The following is a 15,838-nucleotide window of genomic DNA, read 5'->3' on the forward strand; positions in this document are numbered from 1 at the left end:
CACAGGGTGTTTGGACTGCCCCACTCCCCCTCTGGTTTTTCCTGCAAATGTCATTGCCCTTTCTGCCTCAAACAGAAGTACCACAGCAGGGCAAAAACAGACCAGTGGGCCGTATTCCAAAGGCAGTGTGGTCTGAAGAGGATGAATGAAGAAGAGCCTTCCCCACTTTCACACCGTGCCAAAGACTCCCTAAGTGTCACTTTGCACCCTTAAGGAACAACAGGCAATTCAGAAGGAAATCTTGAGGTTATTCACGGAGTGAGAAAGAAGGGAATCTTCAAGGTGAGTTGTGGTTTCAAACTTTATTCATTTCCAGTCCTACTGTTCCCTGTCCTATTAGACAATCCTACCTTAACACTAACCCTAACCCTAACCTACAATCCTAGTCGAAGTACATGGTAATGGTCCTGATGTGATTATCACATTCTTGTCTCCTTCCTCTTCTTCACTGAACAATCAGTGGCACCAGGCTGGACGCAGGCTCAGCAAATGTTACAAATGGATGCTGCCCAAAGGAAAAAAAAAATCAACAAAAGAAATGAACCATGAGTTTCCAAGCTCAGTATTTCACAGGATTCCTCTGGGTCCTAGAAAGATGCGGAAAGAGGAGCAATGGGACCATCTGTACCCCATCTTTATGTGCAGGACCTTGCCATCACAGGCAAACCTGGCCCAGAATCCCACTCATCCCTTTATTCTGGTTTCTCCATCTTGCTGGGATTTTTGCCCCGCCAGTGCTCTAGAAGTGGTGCTTTCTGTCCCTGGGGTTTCTTCCTTTCAGGAAACTCCAGTGACTCCCATAGGTCCCTGCCTTTGAAAGACAGGCACCGTGCTAATTTCCACAGGGAGACAGAGCAGTGTCTACCTTTCCATGCCCTGCCCCTCCTGTGCTGGATGGCACCTTCCTTCCCAGCAGGGCCAGCCCAGTGGCGCTGGCTCCTGCAGTTCCCTCTCTGCCACACACCCTGGCAGTAAGCCTGGGCCAGTTCCCCTCTGCCGGAGCGTGCCAGGCAGCAGATGGGGCTGGGACAAGTCCCTCTCAGCTGTCCCTGTTTGCGTGCCAGAAACCTCTAAGGGTGGGGTGGGGGGCACAAACCAGAGGCTCACAGTGAGCCCCTCACAGCCCCTCCTGCCCACAGCCAAATCTCTCCAGACTGCTCTGCCAGGACTGGCATCCTTGGGTTCCTCCACCACCATTTCATGGCTCTGTACCCTGCATTGCTCTACTTCAATTCTTTTGCCATTAGATAAAACTGAACACCCCACCAAATTACAAAACAGGGCGACAGAAACAGAGGACAGAGCGCCTCTCCTCTGAGGGCAGGCTGAGAGACCTGGAGTTATTCAGCCTGGAGGAGAAGAGGCCCCAGGGCGACTTCATTGCTGAGTTCCAGTACTTCAAAGGGGATTCTCTTTCCTACTTCTCAGGAAGTAGGAAAGACCTTTTTTCACAGGCTCAGTTGCAATAGGACATGGGATAATATTTAGAATATATAATGGGGATTGAGTCAGATTAGGTCTAAGGAAGAACTTGTTCACTTGGAGCATGGTGCCACACTGGCAACTGGCACAGGTTGTCCCAAGAGCTGAGTTGCATTTAAAAAAGTGATTTTAATTGTTGCTGATCTCTTGCTCTTTGAGTCATGTTGCTTGCTCTGAGTATGGCTCTGGTAGTAAGTACTGAAAACCAATAATGAGCTTGTGGTTTTCTTGCAGTGCATGCAGGTTTTAATGATTATTATCTCCTACATTTATTAAATACATAAAATATGTTAAGAAGACAGCACCTTGTGGAACAATTTCTGATCACGTATAGATGTTCTGATCTGACAGATGAAGTCTGTCTTCTTTTTAAATGGGAATACACTTAGTATTTATTCAATTATAAAATATTTATGGTCTGCAGCTAAAACCCTGAAACTTCATTCTTTAATAGTAGTAATGTCTTTAAAGACAAGATTTAATCTAAGTTACCGATCCCCTTGTTGATGGCATTTGTGTCTCTTTGGCCAGTCAAAAAAAAAAAAAAAAAGTGTGAAAACATATGTCATCGGGCAATTTTTGGTCATGAAAAACGTGAACTGTGCCTAGACACAAATCCATAGGTAAAGTGGTCACTTTTTATTTAGAAAGAGCTATTAATTAAATGCCAGTACAGTGTTATTTCTGTACAAAATACTTCATGTAGACAAAGGTAAAGTATTTTAGTATTTCTATTTCTGTATTATAGGATACCAGTTTAGTGCTTCATTTAAACATGTTTCTTTTATCAGTGTATTTCACATTTATTGCCCATAAACTCTTGCACTTTTGTCTGGTGAAAATAATTATTGCAGTCTTGCATGCTTAAAATAATGTGAAAACGACCATATCAAATAATGTAAACACTGATTTTCAAGAACTGAAATAAAAGTTTTCCAGTTTGATGTTATAATATATAATTTCACTTAAAATTACTCAACTGGTTAATAAATACGTTTTCTTATATACCTATTTATATGTATACGTATACATACATATTTATGTGTGAGTGTATATATATAAATTTATATTTTTTTGTATACATTTTTCACTTTACGTATAGAAACTTGGTTTTGACTCTTATTGTTATTGTTTGCGGTGCTTGAGGGCTGATTCTGCTAATTGCCAAGTAGATTTTAACTGCAATGGTAGTGGAAATTATGATAGAAGAGGGCAGTTTGGAGGACTAAACCTTCAATTTGTCTTGTGATCAGTTGCATGTCTGTAGTTTGAATGTATGTATCTCTGAAGACAAAGCATGTAAAAGAGAGGTTTTTTCCCACATCTGTGCATTTGATTCATGACAGAGATTGTGAAAAATGCAGATTATATGGCTCTATGCAGATATTTACTATATGTATTATGCTAGGTTGGAAAGTTATGCTGTAGTAACATTTTAATAATATAGTAAATGTAGTTTTGTAATTGCAATTAAGCTTTAGTAGTTAAAATAGAAAATATGTGTGTGTGGTATTCTTTTTGCTCAAGAGAAGGAGAAGATAATCAAGAAATTCTTCACACAGAGATAACAATTACAAAAACCACTAAATCTTCCAGAGGAGAGGAATTTATGGCTTTCTTTATCAACAAAAAACCGAACTTCTCCAAACTCGACTTAGACTTCAAGGCGCCTGGGATTAACAGGAATTCCTCAACAAGTACCAGACGAATTTCTTGTTTTAAATAAAAATATGCATATTCATGAAGTGATTTGTGTATGCAACAGGTTACCCCTCTTAAGGAGGGAATTCTCTTTTATCGGGGTCCTTCTCCTGGCTCACTTTTGTCCAGAGAGAGGTACCCAGCCCGGGCTGTAACTTTTTGCTGTTATTGTCTCTTTAATTGTCCTAACTCTAATTGTTTAATCTTTATTACTATACTTGTATTATTTTTTTTCCATTTTATTTTTAGTAAACTTTTATAAATTTTTAAAACAAGTGATTGGCGTTTATAACAAATGGTAGCAGAGGATGGTTCTTAATACCCCGCTGTGGGTGCTGTAGGAGAATTAGAGTGAGAAGACGCATCCTGCCCTGATTAGGCAGCCTCGCTCTGTTCCCCTGGTGTGACCACAGACTGCAGGTTACGATCCGATGGACAAAAAGAGACAATAAAGCAAAGAAAAGGGAAAGAATTCCTAAACCGCGGTAATTAGCCCCTAAGACCAAAGTGTACGCGAAGAACAAAGACCCAAGGACAAGGGAAAGGTAAGTATTTGTTGGGATGGGGTGGATAAGGGGGGATGAATGTGTGTGAATGGGGTGGATAAGGGGGGATGAATGTGTGTGAATGAGAGGCAGGCTGGTTACCCCAGACCTGCTAAGTGAGTGCTGTAGTCTCCCATGCTGCGTTTCCGTCTTTTTCGCGAGAAAAGCGGCCAGTACAGAGACGAAGCAAATGATAAAAGAGTGAGAGAATCCCTCCGGGGAGATTGAATTGAATGGGCTGGGTTGAGGGATTAATATTCAAGAGCACCCAGGGTTGCTGCTGGGTTGAGATATTAATCCTCAAGAGCACCCAGGGTTGAATAAGTGAAACAAAAGGTACCTTTACTTGTTGTGTACGCGACGGTGTGTCCCGCACCAACAAGTCCCCTGAGGGTGGGGGCTTAGGCAAAACCCTGCAAAAACTTGAGTGAAAAAGTCTGCTGGGTTGAGATATTAACCTTCGAGAGCACCCAGGATTGAGTAGCTCAGGGCCCTTCCCAGAGGCCCAGCAGTACTGAAACCCAGAGAGGCTGCCCCCAAAGCAAGGATGGCTCAGTATCGTAGGACCTTTTAGCACCGCGGCTGCGTAAAGTAGTCGTCTAACCCATTCCCCCGGGGGGAGGGGGTGTGGGGAGTCCAGATCGGGCAAGGTACGGAGGTCCGAACCCCTGACTCTGAGGCTATCTCTAGGGAAGAGGGATAGCCAAACCTCGGGGAGGTGGAAGGGGTCAGGGTGGGGGCTTACACGATTCACGATTCTCTGGCAACAGAAATCCCTTTGTGTAAGTCTAAGAGGTTTGCTAACGTTTCCTTCCTCTGTGCAATAAAATAAAGGGAAATGTAGAAGTATGAATCGACAGGCCTGAGGGTGTAGATGTGTGTGCGAAAGTAAGTGGAAAATAAAGGTGAGTAAATAGAAATTAGTGGAAGATATGCAATGCAGATTGTTTGTTTTGAGCTAAATAAAAGTAAGTAAGTGTGCACGAATGAAAGTATATGTAACAGTATTGTGAAGTCCAGAAGTATGAATGAACAGGCTTGAGGGTGTGAATGTGAGTGAGAGTGAGCGAGAGATAAAGGTGAGTAAATGGAAATGAGTGGAAGATATGTAATGTAGATTGTTTATTTTGAGCTTTATTTTTTTAGAGGGAGGTATATTATGGTGAATGGTTTGTGAGAGAAAGGATTTTTTGCATGGGTAGTTGAAAGAAGGTAGTGTTTAGGTTGTTAGAAAATGTGAGGAAAAAAAAAGAGCATGGAATGAATAGATAAGATTTTGGGAAAAAAAAAAAAAAAAAAAAAAAAAAAAAGGGACAGAAAACCAGTAAAAAGGGAGAAAAAGGGGAAAAGGGAGTGGAACAAGAGAGAACCACACCACTCGCAGCCGAGCCGCTTGTCCCGGGCCCTGGCTCGCCGCTTGTTTCAGCTCCGTCTGTCCCAGTCCCGGCATTTGTCCCAGGTCTCAGCGAGCCGCTCGCTTCGGCTCCGCCTGCCCCGGTGCCGGTGCCTGTCCCGGTCCCTGCGCCCACCCCGGGCTCTGGCTCGCCGCGTGTTCCTGCCCCGGTTCCCGTGCCCGCGGCGGCGGCTCTGCGGGTTCCCGTCCCGCTGCCTGCGGCGGCCCTCCCGGTCCCTGTTTCGCCGCCTGCCGCTTCGGTACCGGCCCCCGCCTCGCTGCTCGCGGCTGCCCGACCGAGCCCCTCCCCATCCTGCCCGGTTTGCCCGCGGCTGGTCCGCTGGCCGCGCCCGGCGGGCTCCCGTTAGTCCCGGCTGTCCCGTCTCTGGCCGCTTCTCCCGCAGCGGTTTTCTCGGCCCCATCCCCCGCGGCTTTGCCCGTTCCGGCTACACTGGGCGCTGCCGCCGCTGCCCTGCCTCTGCCGGGAGCGGCCGGCTCAGCCGCCGTGAGCCACGTGGAGGCTGACTGCACTCCCATCCGGTATCCCCCGGACATGCTGCCCCCTTCAGCAGCTCCGGCAGCAAACCCCGCCCGTGCTCCGCCTCTGGAGGACCTGGCCTCTATGGTATGTCCTCCTCACACCGCCCTTCCTGCCCGGAGCTCCGTTCCCTTGGAAACCGCAGCTCCGGTTCCAAGGAAATCCCTGTCCCGAGAAGATGCTCCTTATAAAAATACTAGAGGTGCAGTTAAGAGGCAACTTTCTCCTGATTTTTCCTCACCACACGAAAATAAGGCTACAGAAAAATAGGGGGAGAAAGAAATTGGTCTATTTCCACTGAGAGAGGTCCCGATGGGAGGGGGTGGGATTGGATTTGTGAATGCTCCCCTGACTTCTTCCAAAGTCAGAAATTTTAAAAAGGAAATCAAAGGGATTTTAGAAGGTCCCATTGGCACAGCTGAACAACTTGACCAATTTTTAGGTCCAAACGTTTATACCTGGGAAGAGATGCAGTCTATAATGAAGATACTATTTTCTCGGGAAGAAAGGGAATTAAGGATAAGAGGGAATTAAGGATAAGAGTTGCAGGCATAAAAGCCTGGAATAAGGAACATCCACAGGGGCCCTCTGGAGAAGACATAATGCCAACTGAACCTCCGGGGTGGGGTCAGAATAGTGAGCAGGGGAGAAAACTTATGAATGACTATCGCAATACAATAATCAAGGGAATAAAACGGGCGGCACCTCGAGAGCAAAATGCTAAAAAGGCTTTTGAGGCACAGCAGGGGAAAGAAGAGACTCCAACTGAATGGTTGGACAGACTTGGGAGAAATACAAGGCAACATTCCAGAATGGATCCTGAGATTGATGTGAGAAAAGCTTTGTTAAAGATTAACTTTGTGCTTGGCCAGATAATGGAAAAAATTGAAGATCAGAATGACAAATCATTAGATGATTTATTAAAGGAGGCTCAGAAAGTCTATGGCCAAAGCCAAACTAAAAGCAAGGATTGTGGCAGTCACCATGTGAGAAAACAATTACAAGAAAAAAATCAAAAACACACAAACACTACTCCTAGATATGACAGTAGTAGAGACAGGGGAACAGAAAAAAATAAAACCCCAATACAAACCAAATCTCAGGAGCATTCCAGGAATGTCTGCTTTTACTGTAAGAACAAAGGACATTATAAGAGAGATTGTCCTAAGAGAGCAACAGATCTGAAAATCTTCTGAGAGATGAGCAAAGAGGAAGAATAGGGGTGTCAAAGGCTCTATTTTCTAGGGGACAGATACCATCTAGAGCCTGTGATAACTTTAAAAGTAGGTCCCCAAGAAGAAGAATTGGAATTGGTGGTAGATACCGGAGCAGAAAGAACCTGTTTGTTAAATATTCCAGAAGGTTATAGTGTACCAACAGATAATCTAATACATGATTGTCTAGAAATTATCCAGTACCAAACAAAAGTTCGAGAAGATCTTGAAGAACAAGTCCTTTCAGAAGGGGAGATAATTTTTGTGGATGGTTCCTCCAGGTGTCTACAAGGAAAAAGAATGTCAGGGTATGCAGTAGTTGATGGGAAAAACATGCAAACTATTGAAAAAGGGAAATTACCTTCAAACTGGTCAGCTCAAACCTGTGAATTATATGCTCTAAAAAGGGCACTGGAATATTTAGTACACAAAAAGGGAACTATATACTGATTCAAGGTATGCCTTTGGAGTAGTACATACCTTTGGAAAAATTTGGGAAGAAAGAGGATTGCTTAATTCAAGAGGAAAAGGATTAGTACATGAGGGGCTCATTTTAGAGGTTTTAGAAGCATTAAGATTACCAGAAGAGATAGCTGTAGTACACATTAAGGGTCACCAAAAGGGAGTGACTCCAGAAGTAAGAGGAAATAACTTGGCGGACCAGGAAGCTAAGGATGCAGCAGGAAACAGAGCTGAAAGAGTTATGCTAATATTAACTCCAAATGAGGAGAAACTGGAAATTCCAAAATTTCAGGAAGCAGAAGAAAAAGAATTAAAGGAGATAGGAGCTGAACAAGATGAATCAGGGAAATGGAAACTTCCCGACGGAAGACAATTACTTAATAAAAGCTTACTAGAAGAATATTAGAAGACATGCATCAGAAAACTCACTGGGGTACTCAGGCTTTGTGTGATCATTTTCTAAGGAACTATGGGTGTATTGGGATTTTTGGAATAGCAAAGAAAGTAACTGAAAAATGTATAACTTGCCAAAGGATAAATAAAAAGGTAATGAGGAAAACCACATTGGAAGGTCGGAAATTAGCTCTTAGACCATTTCAAAGTATCCAAGTAGATTTTACTGAACTTCCTCAAGTTCAAAGATGGAAGTATTTATTAGTAATAACAGACCATCTAACTCATTGGGTGGAAGCGGTTCCCACTGCCAAGGCCACAGCCAACGTGGTAAGTAAAACCCTTTTGGAACAGATTATTCCAAGATATGGAATGGTTAATAGGATGGACTCGGACAGAGGAACACATTTTACGTCAAAAGTGTTACAACAATTAATTCAGACCTTGGGGATAAAATGGGAATTACACACCCCATGGCATCCACAGAGTTCTGGCCGAGTAGAGAGGATGAACCAAACTTTAAAAAGAACTTTAACTAAATTAATAGTTGAAACCCAAATGTCATGGGTACAATGCCTACCTTTAGCCTTACTGAGGATCCGAACACAACCCAGGTCAGACCTGGGAGTGTCACCTTATGAAATGATGTTTGGATTACCTTTTCTGACCACCCAACATGAAAATGCTACCTATGAGGTAGGGGAAAAGAGTGTTAAAGGATATATTAACACCATTGCAAAAACTCTTGAAAATTGGAGGTTAAAAGGAATAATCCCCCAAACCACACCTTTAGACTTTAAAATCCATAATATTCACCCAGGAGAATGGGTGTTGGTAAAAACATGGAAAGAACAATCTTTAACTCCACAATGGGAAGGTCCTTTTCAGGTATTGCTGACGACCGAGGCTGCGATGCGGACCAGGGAACGAGGGTGGATCCACGCCAGCAGAATCAAAGGACCTGTGAAAGAACCTAAGGAGTGGACGATAACCTCTGAACCGGGTGATACAAAATTGACTCTTAAACGGGGAATGGGTGGTAATGAACTGGGAAGACCCGAATGATCCAAGAAATATACACAGGATCACACCTGACTGGGGAGTAAGACCGAGCTTACATCAGTGGTTTCAAATACTGCCTGGACAAACTTTGAGGTGTCTCCGGTACCCTCCTTGGGAAGGAATACTGCCACCACAGACAGGAGGATCAGGACTGTTTCGGACAGAAAACTCCTGTATTTTGGCCTTAGCCTGTGATTTATACAAAGAGGAGGGCGAATTACAACCTCAATCAGTGCCACGTAATATACCCTGTTTGATTCACCCAAATACTGGGCATGTTAGTTGGGTTAAATGTAAATGTTTGACCTGTGGGAAAAATTGGTATTGTAGTTCACACAAGCGACGCCCCCATTGCAAGAAGTGTCGAGTGTCAACTAGATCCCCTATCCAAGCAGAGCTCGAAACAACTGAAATAATAACTTTGTTTTGTGGATGGGAATTATTAGTGCCTGTTGAATGGGAAATAGCTGAGGAACAGTGGGAGACCACCGTTAAGGAGTGTCAAAAACGATTTGCCTGGAAATTAGCTAAGAGAAAGTGACAAGAGAAGAGAGGGCAAGACCAGATTGGCCTCTATAATCGCCACCAAGAAGATCACATACACCTGCTGTGGGTTGCAACCCCATAGGCATGGGAGGTGGGAGTATAAGCCATACTGGACCTCTCCTTTTTCTGTCACTCATTTTCTGTCTTTTCCCTTTTGGGATTTCGACAAGGCCATGCTGCAGGTGTTACCAGAAGCTGTATATGGAAAGACACCGAGGCTCCTTTTTTATCTCGCACACTCATGTCAACAGTCACTGTTATAACCCATCCAAATTAGGAAACTGCATGCACAATGGACAAAAGTACTGGATTACTGAGAATTTAGGAATAAGTGGTAACAGGATGGGAAGTGAATGCCCAAAAGGGGAGAAATGGATTTGTTTCACATACGCTATTGGGAATAAAGCACAGGATTTGGTAAAAGAGCAATTGATAAACAAAAAGGCTAAGCCGGCACCAGTACCTAAACCTGTACCAATCTCACTTGACAATTTGTATACCAATGCTGAATACTAGCTAGTGGGATAACGTGTTGGGAATAGAATGGTGGAAAAAGCTAGGTTTCTTCCTGTTATGCGCTACAGCTGGTCTAATATTTCTTCCTTGTTTGATCCCCTGTTTTATTCGACTCATCACCAGTGTAGTTCAAGGCATGCAATTAGTGACCATGGATCAAAAATTGGATACAACAAAAATGGTGCAAAAGATTATGGTATTAAAGAAACAAAATAATATAGAAGACCCCTTTCAAGAAGCTAGATTGATTTATGAAGAAAATGAACAAAAAATGAAGGCTAGAAAGCAGTAAATATTGCTCGAGCCAAAGTAATTATAAAAAGAAAGAGGAAGGATTGTGAAAAATGCAGATTATATGGCTCTACACAGATATTTACTATATGTATTATGCTAGGTTGGAAAGTTATGCTGTAGTAACATTTTAATAATATAGTAAATGTAGTTTTGTAATTGAAATTAAGCTTTAGTAGTTAAAATAGAAAATATGTGTGTGTGGTATTCTTTTTGCTCAGGAGAAGGAGAAGATAATCAAGAAATTCTTCACACAGAGATAACAATTACAAAAACCCCTAAATCTTCCAGAGGAAAGGAATTTATGGCTTTCCTTATCAACAAAAAAAAAAAAACGAACTTCTCCGAACTCGACTTAGACTTCAAGGTGCCTGGGATTAACAGGAATTCCTCAACAAGTACCAGACGAACTTCTTGTTTTAAATAAAAAATATGCATATTCATGAAGTGATTTCTGTATGCAACAGGTTACCCCTCTTAAGGAGGGAATTCTCTTTTATCGGGGTCCTTCTCCTGGCTCACTTTTGTCCAGAGAGAGGTACCCAGCCCGGGCTGTAACTTTTTGCTGTTATTGTCTCTTTAATTGTCCTAACTCTAATTGTTTAATCTTTATTACTATACTTGTATTAATTTTTTCCATTTTATTTTTAGTAAACTTTTATAAACTTTTAAAACAAGTGATTGGCGTTTATTACAACCCTCTTCCCCAAAACTTGGTATTTTAAGGAGAGCAGACTCTGCTCTCGCCCAGGGAAGCCAGCTCCCTGAGCATCTTGAAGTGCCCGAGTCCCACTGTCCACAAAGTCCTGGCCTGACCGTGTGGAATTCTCCCCACCCTGTCTCCCCAGCCCAGAAACCCCGAGCACGTGTTGGTTTTTCGGAGAGCAGTGAGCACCCAAATGGCTCCCAGTCCCCAGAGAGCCAAGAAAACGGAGGATGCCACGTGGCACCGTTCCCTACCTGGTCTCCTTCTTCCCATGGTTCCCCTCAGCATCCCAAAAATCCTTTCTTTCCCATCACCCCCCCTGATCCTCGTGACACCTTCCCTCCCCCCACCTTACCTGGCACTCCCTCAGCTCCGCCCCTCCCCCCAGGGGGCGTCTGCCGATGTGACGTCACCAGGCGGCCCCGCCCCCTGTTCCCACGGTGGCCCCGCCCCCTGCCCGGGTTCCCACGGTGGGGGTTCGCCCACTGCTCGCCCCTGTAGCCACACCAGTGATCCCAATGCTTCCTGCTCAAGGGAAAAGCAGCAGGGAACTGCAGAGCCAATGCAGGGTCCCGATTTCTCACTCGCCCCTGTCACATATCAGCATGCAGGGCAAGGGGCAGGAGCCACAACTGCTAATTGGAAAGCTTTTGCACAGCAAATAATAAGAGAGATGTGCAAAACACACCAACAGTATGGCCCACAGAGCCCATGCTTCCGGGGCCTTTTAAAGGCCGAACTGGGTGGGACTGTACTCGTCCCACATTATTTAAAACAGCTTTTTTCGTGCCTCATGACCTCTACAGAATTCAAACTGTGGGAAGTGGCATGGAAACAACTGCTGAAAGAGGCCCTCCCAGACTTGCATGCTGATCCAAACACAGCAAAGGATGCCAGTGGCGTGTCAATTACCACTGAGCATCTCCCGGTGAGAGCCAGTGGTCTCTGGCCCCAGTCCAAGCTGCAGTAATCCCTGTGGAAGTCCTTGAGAGAGTCAAAGATGCAGCTGGAAAAGCCTTCTTTGCCCTTCAACCTGACGGCCCTCTCGAGCCATATAGTAAGATCACACAGCTACCATCAGAGCCTTTTTTGAAATTTGTGGAAAGGTTAACCAGAGCTATTGAAATCCAAGTTAGGAAAGAAAATGCAAGGGAAGAAGTTTTAGAGGAAATGGCATTTGCAAATGAGAATGAACAGGGTCAGCTGCAATTCTGAGCTTACCTTTAGAACCCCCCTACACTAAAAGATATGCTTCTAGTCTGGAACAGGAAAGTGCCTCTGAGGAGTGTGGCTCAGGACACCAGACCAAAGCTGCTGCCAAGACCACCACAGAGAGTCGCCGTTGCCAGCCCAGCGCCCATTCCATCAGCACAGTGGCACACTGGGCAGCAGCGAGGACCAGCAATGGTTGACCCCACAAAGCCATGCCTGCTTTGTAAGAACCTTGGGCACTGGGTTAACCAGTGTTATAAACACCAATCACTTGTTTCAAAAATTTAGAAAAGTGTAATAAAGATAACATGGTTATGAAAATAATACAAGTGTTGTAATAAAGGTTACACAGTTAGAGTTTGGACAATTAATGAGACAATAGCAGCAAAGAGTTACAGCCCGGACTGGGTACCTCTTTCTGGACAAAAGTGAGCCAGGAAAAGGACCCCGTTAAAAGAAAATTTACTCCTTAAGAAGGGTAATCTGTTGCATATACAAAACACTTTATGAATATGCATATATTTTATTTAAAACAAGAAATCCATCTGGTACTTGTCAAGAAATTTTCTGTAATCCCCAGGCCCCTTCCAGTCGAAGTCAGGCTTGAAGAAGTTCATTTCTGCTGATAAGGAAAACCATAAATTCCTCTCCTCTGGAAAATTTATGGGTTTCTGTAATTGTTATCTCTGTGCGAAGAATTTCTTGATTATCTTCTCCTTTTCTTGAGCTAATTAAAAGAATACCTTACACACATAATTTCTATGTTAACTACTAAAGCTTAATTTTAATTACAAAACTGCATTTACTATATTATTAAAATGTTAATACAACATAACTTTCCAACCTAGCATAACACATATAGTAAATATCTGCGTAGAGCCATATAATACGCATTTTTCACAGTGGATATTTATTGAAGTGCCTTCAAAGGCCACACCCTGGCAGTGCCAGAGCCACAGTCGTGGCTCTGCCCGGATGGCTCCAAGATGGAAGCAAAAGAGGGCTTGTTCATGAGATCTCACATTTTTATAAGTTTTAGTCCATTTGCATACAGGATTTAACTGCCCAATTAATAGCTTCAAATTATGAAGTTTCATCCTCCTTGCTGGCTTGCTCGCCCGCCCTCCTCTTTTCCCGTTGTTTGTGCTTTGGGCCTGAAGTTTGAAGAGATTGTCCTTGACTCTCCAGCTAGAACAGGATTGTTTTGTCTTCACCACCCTGTGAAAAGATCCCAGTAACACTTAATAGAAAGCTAAAGCTGCACAGCAAAACAGAACAGAAAAACTTAAACCTAAGGTATCAGTTGTCTGCTAGCAGACAGGCAGCAGGACAGAGCTCTCCTTTGCTTTTAGTTAGTTTTTAGCTCGCTGGGGCAGGGAAGTTCCCAGGACGGTGGTTTTTCCTTCTTTGGAGCTGTTTAAACCTGCTCTGGACTGAGCACCAGAAGAGCACTGGCAGCTCGCACCTGTGGCGCACCGGGCTGGGCCTGGGCCACGGAGGGACTGATCAGAGATGGAGTGAGCCGAGCTGCAGCCCACGGAGGGACTTTCTGAGTTTGTCATATCTTTTGGAGCGGCAACAGGTCGTATTGTTTACTATTGTTCATTTTCTGTGCTGGAGAATGCTTTGCCTTTTAAATAAACAGGTTTTGGGTACTTTTCTCCAAGGAAATATTTTCTCGAACCGGTTGGGGGAGGGGCCGCTTGAATCTGCTTTCTCGAAAACCCCCTTTGGGCGTTTTGTCCCAAATTTGCCCTAAACCAGGACAGGGTGGTGGGTAGAGGGGGGAGCCCCAAGTGCCTGGACTGGGGGGAGGCTGGAGAGGGGGACCCTCGTACCCCAAAACCCCCCAGCATCCCTAAGCAGGACCCTGGAGAAGGGGGATCCCCAGGACCCATGGAATCCCCTGCAGCCCTGAGACGGGGAACCACCAGAACCCCAGAGGGATCAGACTGCAAATGGGACACCCCTGCTTTTTTGGGTTTTTTTCATTCACTCTTGATTTTTGGAGGTTTTTATGGACACCTGGAGACTTCTGGAGATGGATTTGGGCAGGAGGAATCACAAACCCAAGGCATTCACACCTTGTTTTTCCCCAAACCAGGATTTCACATTCCCAAAATTTGGCTGGATGGAGGAGGAGGAGGCTGCAAGGAAGATGCCCTGGGACACCCAGGCAGGTGAGGAGGAAGTCAGTGCCACTTTCCCCCTCTCTCCTGCTCCATCTCCCAGCCCAACACGGCCCCGGCTGCAGGACAGCCCCGCTGCCGGTGCCGTCCTGCCGGGGATGCACTGGGGGGATCTCCTTGCCCTTCCCTGTGGCACAGAGGCAAATCGCATCCTCTCCTTGTCCTTCCTCCCCCAGAGCAGGAGCTGAGGATGGAGAGCAGGGAGGACAAATCCCCGGAGCAGAGCCTCGTGGAAGAGGCCGTTTTGAGCGGCTCCACGGCGCAGGAACCCAACGGGGAGGAAAAGCCCCAGAGATGCCGCACGAGGAGGGGCTGTAAACGCAGATCACGGGGATCTGAGGAGGAAAGACCCACCCTGGGGCAGGCAGGTGGACAGAGCTCCAGCCAGAGCTCAGAGCTGGTGGTCCATGAGCAGCCTCATGACAGGGAGAGGCCCTACGAGTGCTTGGAGTGTGGGAAGAACTTCAGGAGGAGTTTCAACCTAATCTGCCACCAGAGGATCCACACTGGGGAACCGCCCTACGAGTGCTTGGAATGTGGGAAGGGCTTCAGCCACAGGTCCGACCTGATTGTCCACCAGAGGTTCCACACTGGGGAGAGGCCCTATGAGTGTCCCCACTGTGGGAAGAGGATCCACACCAGCTCCCATCTCCTTGTGCATCAGCGGATTCACAGCGAGGAGAGGCCGTTACGCTGCCCCCACTGCGGGATGGGCTTCAAGCACAACTCCACCTTCGTCACCCACTGGCGCATCCACACTTGGGAGAGGCCCTACGAGTGTCCCCAGTGTGGGAAGAGCTTCTCAGACTGCTCGTTCTTTACCCGACACCAGCAGAGGCACCGGTAAGGGAAGCCCTGCGAGTGCCCCGAGTGCGGGAAGAGCTTCGTGCGCTGCTCCAGCTCCATCCCCATCAGAGGACCCACATTGGGCAGAGCCCTGGTGACCCACATTTCCTCTGATACGGAGAGGGAAGTGGCTGGTGTTCCTTTTATTTTTTCTCTAATTATCTTTTATCTTCCTCCCTTCAAAATACAGAAATTTGGGGTAAAAATCAACAAATTCATCAAAGGCATCTAAAGCCTCACAATTTACTTGTGTTTTGGGGAATCTTGGATTCTGGGAGACATCTGGGAGGATATGGGAGGGGTTGGAGGTATTTGGTTTAGTGGTCTTTATTTCCTTATTTCACCACCCCAGACCACAACAGTGTCCCTTGGGACCAAGAGGCCATTGTGACACCGTGGGACCAAGGAGAGCATTGCTGCCCTGCCAGACCTCATGGAACCAAGGATCCATGGGGACACTGCCAGGCCCAAGGATCCAAGGGACTTTGTGACACCAAGGGGTCCCATGGAAGCAAAGGGACATTGTGACACTGGGAGGCCTCATGGAACCATGGAGACCATTGGGACACTCTGGGGCCTCATGGAACCGTGGTGACACCAAGTTGGCCGGGAGTGCTGATCTGCTGGAGGGTAGGAGGGCTCTGCACAGGGCCCTGGACAGGCTGGATCCAGGGCCCAAACCCAACAAGGTGAGGTTTAACAAGTCCAAGTGCCGGGTCCTGCACTTTGGCCACAACAACCC

This window comes from Anomalospiza imberbis, chromosome 31 (genome assembly GCF_031753505.1).
Source record: "Anomalospiza imberbis isolate Cuckoo-Finch-1a 21T00152 chromosome 31, ASM3175350v1, whole genome shotgun sequence".
Classification (NCBI taxonomy): Eukaryota; Metazoa; Chordata; class Aves; order Passeriformes; family Viduidae; genus Anomalospiza; species Anomalospiza imberbis.